Raw genomic sequence first — 20,493 nt, forward strand, 5'->3', positions numbered from 1 at the left:
CTCTCATGGAACATCCTGGTAATCACCGTAACAGACTCAGTACCCTACTTGAGGGTCAGAAACTCCTGGGCCAAACACTCCCTCTCCACCTGGGGAACGTACTCATCTCGGAACATGGCAGTGAACCTCTCCCAGGTCACTACCGTAAGCTCAGCAGGCGTAAAGTGCGCCGTCACAAACTTCCACCAGTCCTTCGCTCCCAAGCGAAGCTGGTTCAGCGCGAACCGTATCTCAAATGCTCAGGAGATGAGCAAGTGAAGAAACACCCATCTATGTCAGAAATCCATCTCATAGCTGCCACCAGGTCCTGGTCCCCATCAAAACCTAGCGGTTTTGTGTTGCTAAACTCTCGGAACAACAACACATCACCACCCTACGGCCTCGCGGCAGCAATAGCTACGGTGGCCGCTGCAACAGCAGCCTCAGAAAGAGCAGCATAACGCTCATCGAAAGTCTCAATCAACGTGGTCTTAATAGACCCGAACATCTCTGGTATCTCTGCCCTGATGGCCGCAGCCACCTCCTCATGGATGATCCGGCGGATCTCCTCATCACCGGCCCCACTCCTCTCAGGCATAAGACGTGTCCTCACCATGATCTACCTCTGAAATACAACATACGATAAATTAGAATCCATTCAAGCATACTCACACTCGACAACTCATTCCTCCTTGATCCTTGGTTTTCCAAAGATTCCTACTTGGGCTGTACACCGCTCCGGTGCTTTCAGTAGTACGAGCCCAATACTACTGTCTGCACCGTAACAGAATACACCCCAAGTCCTCCTTTTCAGATCCCAAATTCCAAGTACTCTATCTGTAACGCCCCGGGTTTTCTCGGTACGTTTGGTTATTTTAATTTAATTATCCTTGTAACCTTGGGTTAATTTATTTAACCAATGTCTGATTTCTTATGTTATTGGACTCTTTTGATCATCTTGTAAACTCCTTTTTGAAGTCCATGGGCTATGGGCCTATTTGCAATGTCCATCTAGTTAATAGTACTTAATGTGTAAATTGAATCATTTGGAACACACACAAGGAAAACACTCTAAACCCTCCCTCTCTCTCAAAAATCGTCCCTTTCTCTCTCTTTGGGATCAAGAGCAGCCAAGGGGCTGTTTGGAGCTTAATTCTTGTTCATTTCCAGCCTTGATTCGTATTGGTATGAACCTCCTTATCCTTTCTTACAACTTGATTCATAACCTTGTTCTAGTTTTATGATTTCATCTTCACCTCTTCTCCTTCTTATTTTATTTGTAATTGTATGTTATACATCATCTCAAGATCCTATCTTCACCCCATATATGGTGGATGATGGATCTAGGGGATTACATGTGGCAAAAGATCATGGAAACCCTAAAAGGGAGAATGATGATTTTATGTGCTTATGTTTATTTTCATGTTGATTATTATTACATCCTTGAGGCTAAATGAAATCCTAATGATCCCTAACCCTTTTTAGTACCACCATTATCATGGGGACTGAATTGGGATGATGAACACATCTTAAAATGTGTTTCAAAAGGAGAAGGATGGATAAGCCAAAAAGGAATCACTGGTGGCTACGATTCTGTTTTCCATCAGATCTGTAGTCATTTTGTAAAAATCATATCTGGAGCTCTAGAACTCAAACGGACCCCAAACCAGTTCCAAAAGTTCACAAATTGAGTTGGATAACTTTCTTAAGAAGGCCAACCTCACTGATAAGGGCTTTATCTATGTGAAAGAATGGCATCTTTGCTGTTAGGTCTGATCCGGGTCTGTTCTGATATGTCATTTTGTTTTCATCATTTCTAAGGCTTGGAAAAGGATCCAGAGTGATTCCAAGTTTCTATATGTTCCTTATATTATGAATTTAAGATCTGGAGAATATGGGGTGTTATTTCCAATTATAAATTGGTTAGAATGGATCCACACTCCAGGTCAGTGGGCAGTCACCAGCTTTTGCTAGTGCTGTGATTGTCCACAATGTGAATTTTATATCTGGAGTTTGAGAGATGCTTTTCATTCAATTCCAACTCTGAGACTTTCACTTGTATGTCCTTTACTTCTCTTAATTTTCTTTTGGACGAATTCTACTCACAAGTTGGGTAGAATTGGCCAACATCACTTGACTGTATTGTTGGAGACAGAAGTGATACACCATTTTGTAAAATTCATATTTAATTCATCTTTTGGAGTTAGAATGAGTTCTTTATAGTTATGGAATCCTGAGCAATCATAGTTTCCTATAAAATTTAGTTAAAACTATGTTTCTGTTTTAGATTTTGGAGTAAATCAGTTTTGAACAGCAGGTCTGTTTTAGAGACCTTGCTGTGATTACTCTTTTCTCAACTCATAGCTTCATTACTTCTCGTTTCTAACCTTTAGTCCTTCTTAGGCGAGGTTTTGAAGTTTGCTCAAGCTTGGTAGCATTATTTGATTGTTAGCCATCCTTAATACTCACTCAAGGTGAGTTCTCTCACACCTTTGTATTGATGATTGTGTTTGCTAGTTAGCTCGTGTGTGATTATTTGAATTTATACTATATAAGTATTGTTTTAATTCGTACATGTGCACTGTATGTAACTAATTATGGATATGGGGACACCACCAAAGGATACGGATTTACCGGTGCGGTGGGTAGGTAAGATCACCAACGTAATACTCTTCGTGAGGTGCGGTGATTAGGGCCAAATGATACGGGATCTTCCCGGTGCGGTTCAAACCTACAAGTCCTTCTCGTAATATAGACATTGATTCGTTCTTTGTCTTTATCATTATACTTGGAAAATGGATTAGGGCTAGTAAATATGAATGTTAGTACAATGTCTGTGTTTGAATTCACTAAGCTTCGTGCTTACGTTTTTCCCTTATAACTTTTCAGGTGTTAAGATTAAAGAGGCTAAGGCTTGACATGGAGCATCGGGACATCGCTACTAGTTATTTTGTTGGGACCTTATTATTATTATTACTTCCGCACTTATTTTATATGGTTATTAAGTTGATGGATTATGTTATGACTATTTCAGTTGTTTTAATTTAATTTAAGATGGGTTTTAAAAGTTTAAAATTTTTGCAAAAAAAAAAAAATTGGGTGTCACACTCTTATGCATAGTCCACTCGCTAACAGATCTCTCATAAGCCCGTCGCTGCTACCTACTCACTCTCAAGCATCTCATAACAGCTCACCTCTCCCTAGACTAAGGCATCACAAATCAGGCCACTCTAGTCCTAATAAGAGTACCTAGCCTACTCTAGCATGAGAATACATCATATCAATATCAATATCACATAACATGAGGGTATTTTGGGAAATCACCGTTCGGGCGTTGACTGATCGTACACACAACTCTGCTCTGCGTTCTTCCAAAAATCTTTTACTCTTTTTGAAAATACTTCTCAAATCCTCAGTTTGAGTTCAAATACGCCCGAAGGTGTACTCGAATCCCTCAAACCAAGGCTCTGATACCAACTGGTAACACTGTAAATTTCAAAACAATTTTTCGCATTTTATAAAAACACAAATCATTTAACATTCATAAAAACATTAATGTTTGGAACTCAATCCATGCTATATAAAATTCCCAAGACCTGATAACATAAAAATCCCGTGTGTGTGTACTGATCAAGCCGGCGTCTTCCCACGGTCATCACTAGTACCTGAAACAAATAACACCAACACTGTAAGCACAAAGCTTAGTGAGTTCCCCAAAATACCACACATAACACATATTAGCCACTCGAGGCTATAACTCTGTGGGTCCGTGGACCCTACTCTGTGAACCCTCTGGTTCTAACTCTGTGAACCTTCCGGTTCCAACTCTATAAACATGCACAACATAAATCACATAGAATAATGCAGTACAGCACATAACATACATATAGCAAACAAATACTTTGTCACATAACTCTGATTACCTACTCAATGTAAAGTATAGTGAGAAGACTCACCTCGCGTATCTCGATGACTCGCAAATTCCGAAAATCACTCGCGCTCGATCCCCCGAGCTATAATCCTCCTATAACACAATATATCTCTAATTAACACTTTCACAACTAAGGTTGACTACCCCTATCAAGTCAACACTGGTCAACTCTGGTCAACGGTCAACGGTCAACTTTGACCGGACTCGGCGAGTGCACTAGAGCGACTCGACGAGTCTATACGTGTTCACTGACTCCCTAGGATCCTCTCTTGACACGTCGAGTACTTCCCTGAATCGACGAGTTCCACCTGGCATGAATCGCGGGGCCACCACGACTCAACTCGCCGAGTCTCAAGAACAACTCGGCGAGTTCCAGCTTGACTCAATCCACCCGTCAAATCTCTCTAACTCTCCCTGACTCACTGAGTCAACCCCTTAACTCAGCAAGACCACTCGCTGAGTGGTTATGGACAATCTTCATGCTACTCGCCGAGTCTGTTCTTCGGACTCGGCGAGTCTATGCCATGCATAAACTCAAACTCACTCCTGAGGTCAGATCCGTTCCAATAACTCATAGATCCAGTCCTTCCAAGCACATACATCATGTAAAGTTACAGTCTTGGTGCTCATGCAAAGGTCCAAAGGCCTTATTTGATGATATGGTCTCTAGAATGCTATTCTAAGCTCATGGCCTCCATTAACACTCATAAATCTTGAGGGAAAAGAGTCTCTGGACCTCTTTGGGTCCAGATCTAAAGCACCAACAAAAGAAGAGGCCAATTACTCCATGGATCATTCCACAAAGAAACCCTAACTCTAAGATTTACACCAAGGACTGAGAAAGGAACGAATGGTTACCTCAAATGAAGTCTCTGAGCTTAGGAATCACTGGATTGGCAGCTTCTTTGGTCTCCTCTTGCCTTGATCCTCTTCTATATGCAAAACACCCACAAATAGTCAAGGATCTTCCTCTTCTCTCTCACAAAACGCTCAAAGACTCTTTAAGGTTCTCTCTGGGGTTGGTGGCCGCAAATAACGACCATAAGCCCCTTTAAATAGGTCTCATACCCTGGAACTTAGGGTTTCATTAAACAGCGTGGACTCGCTGAGTCCACCTTTTGGACTCCCCGAGTCCGGACGCGAACCCGTGCCCAAACCGCGATCATACTCGGCGAGTTTGAGCTCCAACTCGCCGAGTCTCCTCACAAATCACCAAAAATTATAAGAATAAATAATACCTGGGAATCCGGGCTGTTATATATATATATATATGTATATATATATATATATATATATATATATATATATATATATATATATATATATATACTTGTATCTTTATTTTTACGAATGATAGTTTCTATAATTATTCACTAAAAGAATTATGAGTATCATTGTGTAGCGTTCCGACTACCATTGTGTTATCTTTTTTCATTCGGACTATCATTGTGTTATTTTTTTTTCGGTCAGATTATCTATATGTTATTTTTTTGTCCGAACTATCCATATATTATTTTCTTGTCCCGTCTATCACTAAGTTATTTTTTCTTTCCGACCATGCTTGTGTTATTTTTTTAGTTCGGGCTAATCATGTATTATTTTTTTTCATTTGAACAAACCATGTCTTATTTTTTTTGTTTTTGTTTAAAAAAATTATGAACAATTATATTTGTGTTTGTGTGTGAGTTTTATTGAACGGCTATGAAAATCGTTATAAAATGATAACACCAAACACTTCGAACTAAAAAGTAATACAATGATAGTCCGAACGGAAAAATAACAGAAGGACAATCTGAATAAAAAGTACGAGAATAAACCAAACGAAAAAATAAGTCAAGGATAGTCGAAAAAAATAATACGGAGATAATCGGAATGAAATTTTATTCAAAATCGTCTTCTCAAAAACGCTAAAAACAACAACGAAAACATTAAAAATAGAATAAACTTAAAACTCTTTTTAATCCACCAAAGATCATTTTTCAATCATATAAAGACTAAATGAACCATAGAAGGAAAAATTTTACAACCTTTAAAAGCATTGATTCTCAAGAGAGATTGGAAGTTGACGAAGAAGAAAAACGACTCAAAGAAGAGCTTCTCTAGAAGTATCCACCAAGTAATAATAAACTATTAAAACAAGCTAGTCTTCACTTATATATAAGTTGTTCTTAATCTTTAAGAGTTCATTCCAAATGAACCATAAAGAGAAGCAACTTATAAGAGTCTAATCTTTACAAAAAAACTTCCAAGACTTGGAGAAGGGAGAGACTCTTAAAGGCCTCGGATTTTAGGAAGAAAAAAGAGAGAAAGAAGTTATCAAAAACTAGCTCCATTTTGATCTTTACTCTCCAGTATATACCAAGAGACAAAAGACAAGTACTAAAGCCCCATACTTTTATCTAGTCAAAGCATGGACCAAAAGGGAAAACATGGGAGTTAATATGATAGCCTATACTTGAATTCAAACCACTTAAAGGAGTTCATGGCTTCGAGTCTCCCTAGAGTCAAAGTTGAGTGTCTTTTACATTACCACCTAACAAGTAGTTACACTGAAACTAAATGGTTACTCAAAATGTCCAATTAATTTGTACACAACATATATATGCATACCTTATGAATATAACTAGTTTTGTTCTCTTTTGTTATTAATTCTTAGAAACAATAATTCCTAATATGTTGGTAAAATACTATTTTTATAAGATAATATTTTCCAATTAAATACCAGTGTTGGTTATATTTATTGATAATCAAATTACTTAATAAATAATAAATTAATAGTAAACTGCTATTAGGTGTGACCCTACAATATCATATTTCATTAACAAATATCGTTTTCTAATGACTCCTGGGAATAAAGATCTTTCAATCTCCCACTTGCATAAGACTCATCATAGATTGATATAGACAGTGGTGAACGTCTAACAATATTTCACTTCCCCCAATAACATACGAAGAAGAATGCCATTCATCAACATACAATTCCAAAAAGCTCTCAGTTGAAATTGATATATAAGTTTAGTTTATCAGTTACATCTTTGTTACGGACATCCTATTGCACACGAGTATTGGATCACAATTAATCTCATTTAGTGTTTAATTATGGTTAACGCATGCCAGATGACTAACCCTCAACACATCTGAGGGAAAAAAATCTAATCATAACTGCATAAGCCTCTTGGATATTTCACACCACACTTGAAAATAGCATTTATAACTGCTTGGTTAAGGATCAACATTTAACCATGTCAAAATATAGTGTTCTTTACATTTAAGTCCCTATATGAATCTTATATACGAAGATAGTACCCTTTATCAAGTATCCCTTAAGAAAGTGATGCATGATGTGATCTTGTGGTAAGACTATTCAATAGAAGTTCTTTGACAAGTACCTATGAATCTTGGTTACAGCCACTTGCATACTTTCATCTTATAAGAGTCAACTAATCCAATTTACATTAGTCTTACGTCATAATTGCTCTGAGAACTATAACCGACCGAACTTTTAGAATAATTAGATTATTCATGTACTAAACATGTTATCATAGAACACACAACAAGTATTAAAGTAATGATCATATCCTAATGTATCAAAACTATATGATAGTTGTTGTTATAATGTTCCAATATTAAATTACTAAACACAAATAATTCCTATTTCTAGAATAACAAAGTCTTACTGCTCAAGTGTGACTATTCATGGGTAGCTTAAAAGAATGGATTTATTAATAGGTCTGACTAACCTTTTAGAATATTCTACAAATATATATTTAGTATATTTTAGGTCTAGAAACTTTAGTCTAACATAGCCTTCAAATTCTCAAAACATTAAGTAAAATATAGATGGAGCATTTCCATACCAACTCTTCTAAAATGTTTTCTCTACTTCTTCGTTGGTGTGTGTATTCAGGATAAAAATAATAGTGATTAAGGCATAATCCCAAAAGAATAAAGGAATATAATTTCTAACAATTAGAAACTAAACCATATCTAGTATGGTTTAGATTATCCTTTATGATTTCTATGGCTTTAGATGGTACTACTGAATTGTGTCGTAACTTTGTATTTGAAAATATCAACAAAGGTTTCACAGTTATCTTTTAACAGTTAAAATATAATTACAACGACTATAGTTGTTAATAAAGTTGATTGGGTATCTTGTACTAAATCTAGACATTCATTAGAATGGAACTCATAAGTCATAGTGTATTTCATTTAATAAAATTCATTAGCTCCTTCATAATTATTTTATCTATATTTTAGTGAAAATATCAATAGGAATCTTTTATATATAAATAAGATTCACATATGTCAAATAAACTATATTACTTGCTTTCAAAAATTTATTTTTTGAAGTTAGATTATGTGTATTTCAATTATATAATAAAGATAACAGTGTCATATATAAGTTTGATTCAAATCAAATTTAAGCGAAAATTGTTTGCACCTAGAACTTATTTATTTAGAAAACATTGATATTCACATTATAACTCCATTAAGAGATCTAGTTCTCAAAAAACCAAATTTAATCATTAGAGAATACGAAGGTGATCGTTATGAAAAACGAGTTAAATGAATAATCAATTATCTAATCAGTTAACTCAGGCATATATATATATATATATATATATATATATATATATATATATATATATATATATATATATATATATGAAGATAGGCTAAATTAAAAATATATTGCTCCAAAATAAACACTATTTTATAATACAAGTACTTTATTGTCTATGGATATATAATAAACTAAACTCCAAAAGTCAAGTTGCAACTTGCTTGTGCTCAGATGCTTACTCTTCTTGAATATATGTAAACATTTACACATATTAGATTAACATTAATTATCAAGTACCTGACTTAAACGAAAGATATAGGTTCTATGTAGTAGATAACTGAATGATTGGTCTGGCCAAACTTGCTTAGATATGAGGGCCAGTTCTTCTTCCAGTGTCATGTTTCTCTATAATAGAAACAAAATTTATCTCTATAAGCATTTGTGGATTTCATAGGCAAAGAGGTACCCTTTCCTTAAACTTGGGTCCTCCTAGAGAACACAAGGTGACTGTTGTCAGCCTTGCATTATTCATTTGTTTGAACTGGATCTAACCAAATAACATTTTATCTTAGGAATATCTCTTTCACCTGATCAAACATACGAAATGCTTCTAAATTCACCAAGACTTCTTGGAAGCATCATATTAATGATTCCATTGTGACATCCACATTTTCACGGTCAGAAAAGACCTTTTTATTTAGGCTTATTATAAAACAAATTTTATTTATGATTAAAAAATTTTCTCGTACAAGTATTTCTGAAAAAATGTTTTTTTATTCATTTATTAAAAACTTGGTATGCAATAAATGATACTAGAACATAAGCATAAACATACTCATTGCTAGCCTTACAACATCTAATGGCCTATATTTCCTTGAATCTCTCATCAGATCGAAACATCATATACCTTCGTACCACTACCTATGATACAAAGAAATTAAGTACGTCAGGTCAGAAAACCTGGTGAGTACATAGGGTTTTCAACCCACAATATTATAATTATTTACTTTTTATTATATAATTTGCATCTAACTATATACCTCATTACCCATTCTCGTTATTCTCACTTCCTGATCCTAAACCGATGATATCAATGGATCTATCCTAGAGGATCTCTGAGTAAATAATATTGCTTCAGGGATTCTTTAACAATATGTGCTAATAAGACAACCCTGGGGTGATCAGAGTACCCGCATGAATAACTCATTTACACCAATATTTTGTAATCATATTTGTATGACATTCTTTAACATTTATAGGTCAGGGGACCTGTCCGTCTATAGTTCAGTAACACCTACAGATCATAGACCTGTCTGCATAATATTTATCAATACTTGTCCACATATTATTTATCAATGCTTACAAGTCGTAGACCTGTTCCCATATAATTCATTAACATCTACATGTTGTATATCTTCCCATGTATAATTGATTAACACCTACAAGTTGTAAACCTGCTAATGTATGGATTATAAACATCTACATGTTGCAAGTATGTCCATGTTTGACCTGAATTCTCTAGAATAGTCTCTGGTCATCATCAATACCCTACTAGTTGGCTAAATTGCTAGTCTAATAGTACTATAAAATTCATAGCCACTCATTATTATTTTTATCTGTCTTCACCTTTCACTACCCCACATATTATGAGTTTAAAAATACATATAAGGTTAAATTAAAACAACTCATATAGTTTCATCTAACACATAAAGTCTTAATCATAAATAATAGGCATATATAGCAGTTAATTATATAAATACCTCATATCTATGTGTAAAATGAAAGTAACTATGCACTCACTTGTTAAAATTGGACGACTAATGATTTTGGAAAAAGCTTTGGCTAACACCTTAAATTTTCCTTTTAACATGACCTAAGTTGTAACATCCCGAAATAAGGTACGTTTATTATTCTATAAATACTTTGAAAAAATGTTGAAGTTGGTCCCTAAATGAGAAAAGTTGACAAAAGAGTTGTACACGGGGCGTATGCATGAGTATGCACATCATACTCATGCATCATGCATTAATGCGGAGGGCCATCTAGTACGTTGGGTGTACCCATAGTACGTTGGGAGTACTAGCTCATGTGAAAACCCCTAATATTTGAAGTAATCCCTATATAAAGAACATTATGGATTCATTTCTAACCACTCTTATCAGCCTCCAACTCTCCCATAAACCCTAATCTTGTGTGTGTGTGTGTTATTGCAAGTTTTGAGTGTTCTTGGCTCTTGTAGTTGAAGAAGGGGGTTAGAGAAGAAGAAGAAGGTTCTAGCAAGCTTGAAGATCCAGAAACTTGCCTCCTTTGTGCATTATTTTTAGGTATCAAGCTTATACCTTCGCTAGTGTTTTTCTAGATCTATTTAGTTTAACATTTATGAGCTAAGTCCCCATGTTTGTAACTTTTTGAGTTTGGGGATCTCTAGAGGGTTTAAGTTGTTCTTTCATGCATGTTAAGTCATCTAGATGGATAAAAATGCTTGCTTGATCTTCCTTTTTGACTAATGCATGAGTATAGTAGACATAATGGGTAAAATCATGTTTAAGCCTCTCCTAGCTGTGTAATGGCTTAAAGCCCACGTCTTTATGGAATAAGAAGCTTTAAATTAGTCAGATCTATAGTTGTTTTGATTGTATTAACAGATTAAGACATTTATTGGTGGATTTGGAGATCTGGGGAGTATGTCGTGCGTAATCCTGACTACGCGCACCGTAGTCTGAGTTTCCCCTGACATGAGTTAACCCGGTTGTAGGTGTAGCATAAGGTGTGGTATGCCCAATGTACTCGTCATGTGTTGACTTTTGTTGAATTTGACCTTTGGTCAAAGTTTCGGGTTTTTGGACCTAGGGAAGGGCAAAATGGTCCTTTTGCCCTTAGTAGGTTTTGGTCATGGGGTTTTGGACTCGTGAATGGTTTTGGGCCTTAATTTTGAATTAAGGTTAATTATTTTTTTGACTAGGCGGAGTCTTGATGCAACAGTTCGGGTGCTAGGTTTTTCATGTCATTAGTATCAGGTGAGTCTCCTCACTTATTCTCACCCATCGGGCGTTGTATTAGCTCATTGGGACAGTTGATAGTCCCCAGGATTGCTGATAACTCATAGTTGTCTATTTTATGTTGTACAATATGTGGTATTTTAGGGACTCACTAAGCTTTGTACTTACAGTTGTTGATTATCTGTAGTAAGTACTTCTGAGGACCGCGGGAAAGAAAAGGTTTGATTGTACACACTCAGTGGGATGTTTGCTGCTAGGATGGATGTGAACACTGATATTGTGAAAAAGAATGTTTTGAATAAATATGTACTTGAAAACTTGTTTTGTGAAATCCTGATTTGGTAACTTAAAAAAATGGTTTGAAATTTGATTTGTTACAATTTAGTATCAGAGCCCTGGTTTGAGGGATTTGGATGAACTTCTAGGTGATTCCAAACTCAAACTAAGGATCTGAACATTTTAAGAATGTAACAAGAAATGGAGACTTTTACATGACAAAAACCCAGAGAAGTAGTGTGTATAATCGATAGTGCCCGAGCGGTAGGTTCCTAAAATACCTCAATTTATATTTTGAGTAGTGCAGAGTAGATATTATTATATTATGAGATGATAGAATTACATGCTAGCTAGTGATAGGCTAAGGAATCTTCTAGAGTTAGTGTCAAATGTTACCTGATTTGTTATTCCTTAGCCTAGGAGTTCATTCTTGTGAGATTGAACCTGTCTTTACTATTTACTTGTGTAATGACCCAAAAATCAAGGGTAAAAATTTCATTTTTATTATAGTAAAATAGAATTGTTACATAATCCAACCATTCAAAAACATTGCTTAATTAAAACATTTATCAGAGTTACTTCCCAAAATCACATAATGCGGAAAACATGGGTGTGTACGTTGCGATCAAGTCGGGCCCTTCCTTTCAAAACTGATGATACCTAAAATCATAAACAAAACTATAAGCACGAAGCTTAGTGAGTTCCCCAGAGCATACCCCGTAAAATCCACATAACCATATAATCTATATCAACTATAACAACTGCATAAACCATATCAACCACATAAGCCATACATATAAACATATAACGATGCCGTGGACTCCTCCCAGGGTCTTACTCTAGGATGCCATGGGCTCCCCCACATGGTCTTACACCTAAATGCCATGGGATTCTCCCATGGTATTTAGCTGGAAAGCCATGGGCTCCCCCATATGGTCTTACATCCAAATGTCATGGGCTCCCCTATGGTCTTTACCTGAAAAGCCATGGGCTCCCCCATATGGTTTTACATCCAAGTGTCATGGGCTCCCTCCATGGTCTTTACCTAGAAATCCATGGGCTCCCCCACATGGTCTTACATCCAAGTGCCATGGGCTCCCCTCATGGTCTTCCATGCAGTATCATAAAGACAACTAGCATAACACATACCACATAGTCAAATAGCATACCACATAATCACTAGCATACCACATATGCATGCATACCAGACATATCAGTAGTGAATTTACAATAAACATTAAAACTAATTTTATGGGCCGACCTTGGTGCCATAGAACCATTGTCATGGCGAGGAGACTCACCTAGAATGCAGAAGCTTCCCGAATGAAATCCTTAGCTGCTGCCCTGTCCACTTCCCGAGCTGTGAATACCAATCATTCTACCCAATTAGCAATTGGATTCCATGCAATAATCCTTAATCCATAATCGGGGTAAAATAACCATTCTACCCTTAGCCTAGTATTATCCAAAACTAAGGCCCAAGCCCAAAACAAAATCCCAACACTATGATGTCCATAAATTCATCAATGGCCTAATTTTCCAAATTGGGCCCCAACTCCTTACGAGCCTTACTCTAATCTCATAATCTCCTTCATTAGAATTGGTTTACTTCAAGCACTCCTTTGAACCAATTTACCCAGAGTCAAAGGTCAAAGTCAAAGTCAACAGTCAAGGTCAATAGTCCATGTTGACCCCAACTCGTTGAGTGCGTCTAACAACTCGCCGAGTTACCTGACTAGTTCATCAACTCTCCGAGTTACCTGAGTAACTCGTCGAGTTCCTTAATTTCCAGAAGACCAAAAACTCATGTAGACCGAAAACCCTAATCCTTCACCCAAACCACTCAGAATCTCAAAAACAGGTAAACCCGACCCGACTTGTTGAGTCGGCTAAGCCACTCGTCGAGTCCCTTCAATCCTTTTTGTATTTAGTCCTTTTCCAGTGGAATCCAAGGCTCCAAATCACAGATCGAACCCCTTATGGTGTAGTTACCACGTAAAGTTGCAAACTTTACATGCATGCAAGGCCTCACAAGGCTAAAACACTTAATCAAGGCTTTTCTAGGGACTTAGAGCATGAAGGAGGGCCAAGACTTGATAAAGTTGGCAACTGTAAGTCCCCAAAGGCCCTGAGATGTCTAGATCTAAATCCATATCTTCAATTCATGCAAAAAACCAAGAATGGTACCAAAATAGGCTAATAATGGCCATAAACTCTCATAAAAGAAGGTCTAAGTAATAGATGGTCAAGGGATCGACTTTACACCTTAAAATAGTTGCCACAACAGAGTAAACCCCGAATCTTCATCCTCTCCCTTCAGCTATACACCAACCACTTCAATCTTTTCCACATAAACACCAAAAAGGCACTCCTTAAGCCCTCACACACTCAAAATGGGAGATGAGACACGATTTAGGGTTTCTCTGGACAAAGGGAACGATAAGGGAGGCTACAAGTGAGGCTTAAGGTCTTTAAATAGGGTACAAACCCTGAAAATTAGGGTTTTCCTTTCCAATGTCTACTCGTTGGGTCGAGGCCTTCCAACTCCTCGAGTAGGATCTAAATCCTGCGTCCTCATAAATGATCTCTACTTGACGAGTTGGAGCTCTCCAACTCGTCGAGCCCTAGCCCAAAAGTCCAAAAATGCTGAAAAATGAATAACACGTAAAACAAGCGTTAGAAATCTCCCCCACTTGAACTAGACTTCGTCCTTGAAGCCTGATGATGCACAGGGTCTGGTTAATACTTCCTCATCTCCTCCTCCGTCCACTGCTCACGAGCCACGCCCATAACTTCCATTAACTACTATGACCCGACTGATGATTCCCATTTCCCTTTACTAATCTTGGTACCTTACTTCCTCATGGCCTGCATTTTCTATTCGATAACTAGTACTAACTTCCTCCTATGATCTGGGTGCGCATTTTCCTGAATATCGAACACAACGGAGTCGTTGTCCAAAGACTTTCGTGGCTGATACATAATGCACTATAAATCAGTCTGCGTTTCTGCAACAGTCCTACACAATGTATCGCCTTGCCCAACCGGGCCAAATTCTGACCTAATCACAATACCTGGCCTTCAGCTCTTCTTTCCGAACCGGGTGTCACCCCTCAAGTCGAAGCCCTTAGGGCATTTCAACCATGATGGAACTTGATTATCCAACTCTTACCAATAGTCGGCAACTCGTTCTGAACCCAATGAATACCGACACCTGATGTCCAGAAAGATACAACCACCACCTCGATCATTCACTGGCCTTTCCAAAGGCAATAGGACCCAACCGCCATACTCTCTCCGACCCTGATTATCTTGGTGTTACCAACTGAATGAATTAACCTACCATAATCGGGTGCCGAACACCTACATTCGGAACATCGGTTTTATGTCCGGTTGTTGAGCCGACTAAAAACTTCACATCCACCCTACATGACTTCTGAAAGAAACCTCGTCTTACAATATCTGCCCTAGCCATACCGCCACTAATGGCCCCAGCAATCCTTCTGATGCATCTGATAATAATATCCTGGCTATCTGTCGCCCCAGAATCCAAAACGAAAGTGACTGCTACCAGAATTACTATTGTCTTACATTGCCCTTGGTTACTATCGACCCCTCTTTTCCTCACTTCAAGTACGTTGTGGCTCTTTCTCAACTAAGACTCAACCAGGGCACATCACAATAACTCGAGCTGCCATCAACTAATCCCATCCATTACACTTGGACCTCGCAACTGTCTCCCTTGGCATATAGATACCCCTAATTCCCATTTCACTGAAACGAAGTCCTGCACTGAATATGTGCATATTCCAATTCAGGATCTTCCTCAAAATGAAGCAATACCCCGCTCCTGCCCCGAGAACCACTAATCTACATTTTCATAATGCATCATAACTTCTGATATCCCCTACTTGACCGATAAATATATACCCTTAGCCGATCCCCGAGACTACTAGTCTTACACCCGGTCCAATCACCAGGTTCCCAAGAGGTCAAGTATTAGAACTACCTAGCCGTAGCCTTACTGTGTCACATACTACTTATCCACATGATCCTGCAACTCAAGATCCAACCCTTGACTCAACAGTCTCTACCAGTTCCATCCTAGATTCCCATAACCATCCGGGCTTGCCTACGGATAACTAGTCGAACCAATACCTCCGGTCCTGAGTCTAATTAAGCTGTGGATTTCCCACAACCTCACAAACTGGCCTACTCTAGCCTAAATCATCTGCAAGAATTCATGAATGCTACGACTATCCTGCAGTTTTACAACACTTCCCACTCTATCCGGCTGCTAGTGAATGCTATGGCTCCCCCACAGTCTTACAACACTTCCCACACTATCCGATTGCTAGTGAATGCTACGGCTCCCTCGCAGTCTTACAACACTTTCACCTTAACTGAACATTAGCGAATGCTATGGATCCCCGTAGTCTTACAACACTTTCACCCTAACTGACCATTAGTGAATGCTATGGCTCCCTCGTAGTTTTACAACACTTTCAACCTAACTACATGACCGCCGCCCTTGGCCCTATCGTTTATCTACCAATCGAATGCTTCTCAACGTTGAGCACCCACACGGTCTATCCTCCTAAACTGAACTCACATACTGACTAGAACCCGAACTGGTCCCTTTTCCCCAAAGTCTGCTATCGGACATCAAGAAGATGCGATCCAAATATTGGGGAGTTTCCCGAACTCCTGTCCCGCAACGTCCTATATTTAGTCAACCCCTAAGGCCGCCTTCCCTCCCCCGATGGGGATGTGAAACACATCCTAACTTCACACTCGCTTTTGTACTGAATATCTAAACAGTTCTCCCCCACTTAGATTCAACTAAGTCTGCTTGGCACAAGAAAATTGAAGGATTCCTAATCCTTCTTTCATTCCAATGATCAATCTGTTGAAGACCGGTGCCTACCAAAACCAGTCACAATTCCTGAAAACCAACTAATACTTCTTGAATCCCAAAAACGCCAATGACTACAGATGCTCAAACTAATATTACACTTAGATGTCGCAGTCCAAAGGTTGGATGCTCCAATAAAAACTTCAACAACAACTCTCTCTTCCTTCGGCAACCTCAAAAACCCTTCCAAGCATAGTTACTAAGGTTACTGAGTCCTAGCCATAACTCCCTCGTACAAGCCCTTGAACCAGCCCTGAAAAAAGCCAAAATGACATTCTAATACTGGAAAATATGTGTGTGTAAGGAGACGACCTTGTGCTACTCCACCAAAGGTCCATGATACGCAGATGACATATAACTCTTCCTGAATATATATGTATACACACACACACACACACACACATATATATATATATATATATATATATATATATATATATATATATATATATATATATATATATATATATATAAGTCGACCACAAACAAAGGTAATAACTCCACGATATGCTCACTCACTTTGATGCAAGTTAACAACAACCATATAAAGGTAAGGCCGGAAAGAAAGCAAAAGCGTACCTACCCCGTAACCTTTCCTGATGAAGTTTAGATCTCTCCTGTCTGATTCTGCGAATTATGGCCCTTCTTTGCTGGGGCTTCTGCCCTACCCTCTTGTCTATCGGCGATCCTCAAAATTGCCGGAGCAGGTGCACCCACCGCTCTTCCTCGATCACCAGACAATCGACCTCCTTGTAGCCCACCTGATCATAACGAAAATATAACGGGCTTTCCTCTTGTGGGAAATCCGTACGGTTACGACCAACCATGCCGCACTTGCAGCAGCCTAGACCCCTGGAACGACAATCTCCATCTCACAATTTCCCACAAGTGTTGCACTGAATCCGACCCTGCTGGCCTCTCAACAGCTGATCCGAACTCTTGGGTCTCTTCCCGAGATCCGCCACTAAATTTACATGATCTGAACCTCTTATCGAGGTACTCAAAATTGATCTTCTTCCCTCAGCTCTGGGACCTGCATCATTCATGTTCTCGCACCTTGACCCACTCACCAGCTCAATCGTAAATGGCTGAACTGCAATAGTTGGAGCAACCTCTACTCTAAACTGGGGTATTAGCTACCCCCAAGACATGGTTTCCAATCCTAAAAGTGCAATAAATCGCTCAATCAATCCTTGCCTCCTGATACAAGAGATCCAAGGCGAACTAAAAAATCTTGGAAATCCTTCTACTAACGGGCTCACCACCGGAGCCGGGACCAAACCCTGATCCTTCCCATGTGTACTCATCCTTATTCTACAAAGCATCTATCCCCACGATCCAAGCATAATCAAGAATTCCCTTCCCTTAGGCTTCTCAGATCCTCCATGACTCTCACTGATTCGAGTATGGATCCTGTGCTTTCAGTAGTACGGGCCCAATACTACCTTCCACACCTATCCATACTTTCCTCAGCAATCCTCCTGAATCCTCTAAGTCACTTACTCCACTAATATACTTAATGTCCGCTAAACAGCAACACGATATCTACCGAAGCACCTCCTAGGCTTCCCCTAGGTTCCCAACCTCACTGAACCACCCCAGTAACTCACTGGAGCATATCCTAGGCTCTCCTAGGTTCCCAACCCACCCAGTCCTCAGCTGCTAAAAGACTCCTATTAATGTCAACTACCTACCTCATGAATATAGCCAAATGTAGCAGAGATCAGATAATCCTTCAAGTAAATGACTCATCCCTAGTACGGTTGGGCCCATACAAGAGCTGCGCAATATGGTCAAGTCCATCACTCTGGGATTATCCATCATGTGCTACATGTGACTTAGCATATTCACTTAGTAGCTAACTCACATTGCTAAGAGTCATACAAAGCACAAAGCAAGCAACATTCAGACAATGAAAAACTAACCAACATACTCCAATCAAGCAATTCTATCCACACATACAATTCGCAATCAGGTGACTCCTGTCACTAATCTCATCCTAGGTTACCCTACGGTAATATCCAACCCACAAACTATCATATAACATTCGGCCCACATACCACAAATCATGCTGTCCACATCCACCCTCACTGTCGACTGCCTTATGCATGCAAACTGTACAAAGAACAGGAAACGAGCCAAGTCAGCTATTCTAACACTATAAGTTCCTAACCGTATACAATTTTCAAAACACACACTTAGCAATTATCAATGCCAATAATCATTCTCATTCTAGCATGGTATCCAGTATCCCTAAGGCTACAAACATCACATACTAGGCCAATCTATCGCTAACTGCTCAGCACTAACATGCAAGTCTACCAGCTCATACAACATATAAGGCGTCTCTCCTAGCTCTAACTACTATGCGATTCTCATATTCATAAATCATGTCATAACAGATAACACACACAGGTATTATGGGGAAACTTACTTGAGCTCGTTGATTGCATGCACCACACCCTCTCTTGTCTTAGAAAACTTTTTCCTTGAAAGCATTTTTCCTTTTGAAAACTCTACAGCTCCTTAGTTTGAGTTCAGTCACACTCGAAGGTATACCAAATCCCTCAAACCAAGGCTAAGGCTCTGATACCAACTTGTAACGACCCAAAAATACAGGGTAAAAATTTCATTTTATTATATTAAAATACAGTTGTTACATAATCCAACCATTCAAAAACATTGCTTAATTAAAACATTTATCAGAGTTACTTCCCAAAATCACATAATGCGGAAAACATAGGTGTATGCACTACGATCAAGTCGGGCCCTTCCTTTCAAAACCGATGATACCTAAAACCATAAACAAAATTGTAAGCACAAAGCTTAGTGAGTTCCCCAGAGCATACCGCACAAAATCCATATAACCATATAATCCATATCAGCTATAACAGCTACATAAACCATATCAATCACATAAGCCATACATATAAATATATAACTGTTGGGTCGTGTTTTGTATTAAGTGTTGCGTCTATTGGGCTCGGTTGTTAGTCTGTTTTTGTATCTCCGGTATGGGCCTGTCCATCCGTGAGTATAGTAGGGTTTATTATAAATATAGGTGCTTGCATGCATCTTAGGTTAACGATAGTAACGATAGATCAGAGCATTATTCAGAAGTTTATTATTATCGTTCTTGTAACCCTAAATCCTCTACAGCGGAAGTTCTTAGTCGAGCTCTGCTGAGGATTATTCGATCTAATCATTCGACACATTGTGATTCAATCTTGTCTTGTTTACTGTTTTCAGTTCTTCGCACTACCTGTTACAAAGATCTAATCGATCATCAAGTTTATTTAATATCTTATCAATTGGTATCAGAGCAGGAGGCTATGTAATTCATACACTTCTTTTCTGTGAAAAAGGTTGTGATTAGGGTTATTCCGCATTTACTGGTATTTATTGAGCCGTCATCCCATAATTGACGTAACTCAACATTTTATTTGTGTTGCCCTAATTTAATATATTATAAGTCTGATCTTTTAAACAGGTTTTTCGATCAAGCATGGACGATTCACAATCTAATCCCATTAACATCTCAAACAACATTGGATCAACGACAAAGATTCCCATCCTTTACACCCAGGATTACGAAGTCTGGGCACATCACTTTGAAGATTATGTCATCGGATCTAAGGACAATGGATATCTCATCTGGGAAGCAATCGTATCTGGACCATTCGCTCATTTAGCAACTTCAAGAATTATTAAAACTCAGAAGGAGTATAATGATCTTTTGAAAGATGTTAAAGATATTGCTCAAGACGAAAAAGATAAATTTCAGTGCAATATTAAAGCATTGAGACTAATCAGATTCGCTCTTCAA

The 20,493-nt window shown here is 38.3% G+C and overlaps 1 long non-coding RNA gene across 4 annotated transcripts in view; it reads left to right on the forward strand.

Annotated features, from left to right (window-relative positions):
• The window catches only part of LOC111882183 (uncharacterized), a 28,943-nt gene extending 25,889 nt beyond the window's left edge, over nucleotides 1-3,054 (forward strand). For 2 of the 4 annotated variants that reach the window (XR_008230137.1, XR_008230135.1), the window contains exons 8-9: nucleotides 2,383-2,453; nucleotides 2,869-3,054. This is a non-coding gene — a long non-coding RNA (uncharacterized LOC111882183). The remainder of the gene's footprint in view (nucleotides 1-2,382; nucleotides 2,454-2,868) is intronic. The other 2 variants (XR_008230136.1, XR_008230134.1) reach the window with 1 other exon arrangement.
• Nucleotides 3,055-20,493: the final 17,439 nt, after the last annotated feature.

This window comes from Lactuca sativa, chromosome 2, assembly GCF_002870075.4.
Source record: "Lactuca sativa cultivar Salinas chromosome 2, Lsat_Salinas_v11, whole genome shotgun sequence".
NCBI lineage: Eukaryota > Viridiplantae > Streptophyta > Magnoliopsida > Asterales > Asteraceae > Lactuca > Lactuca sativa.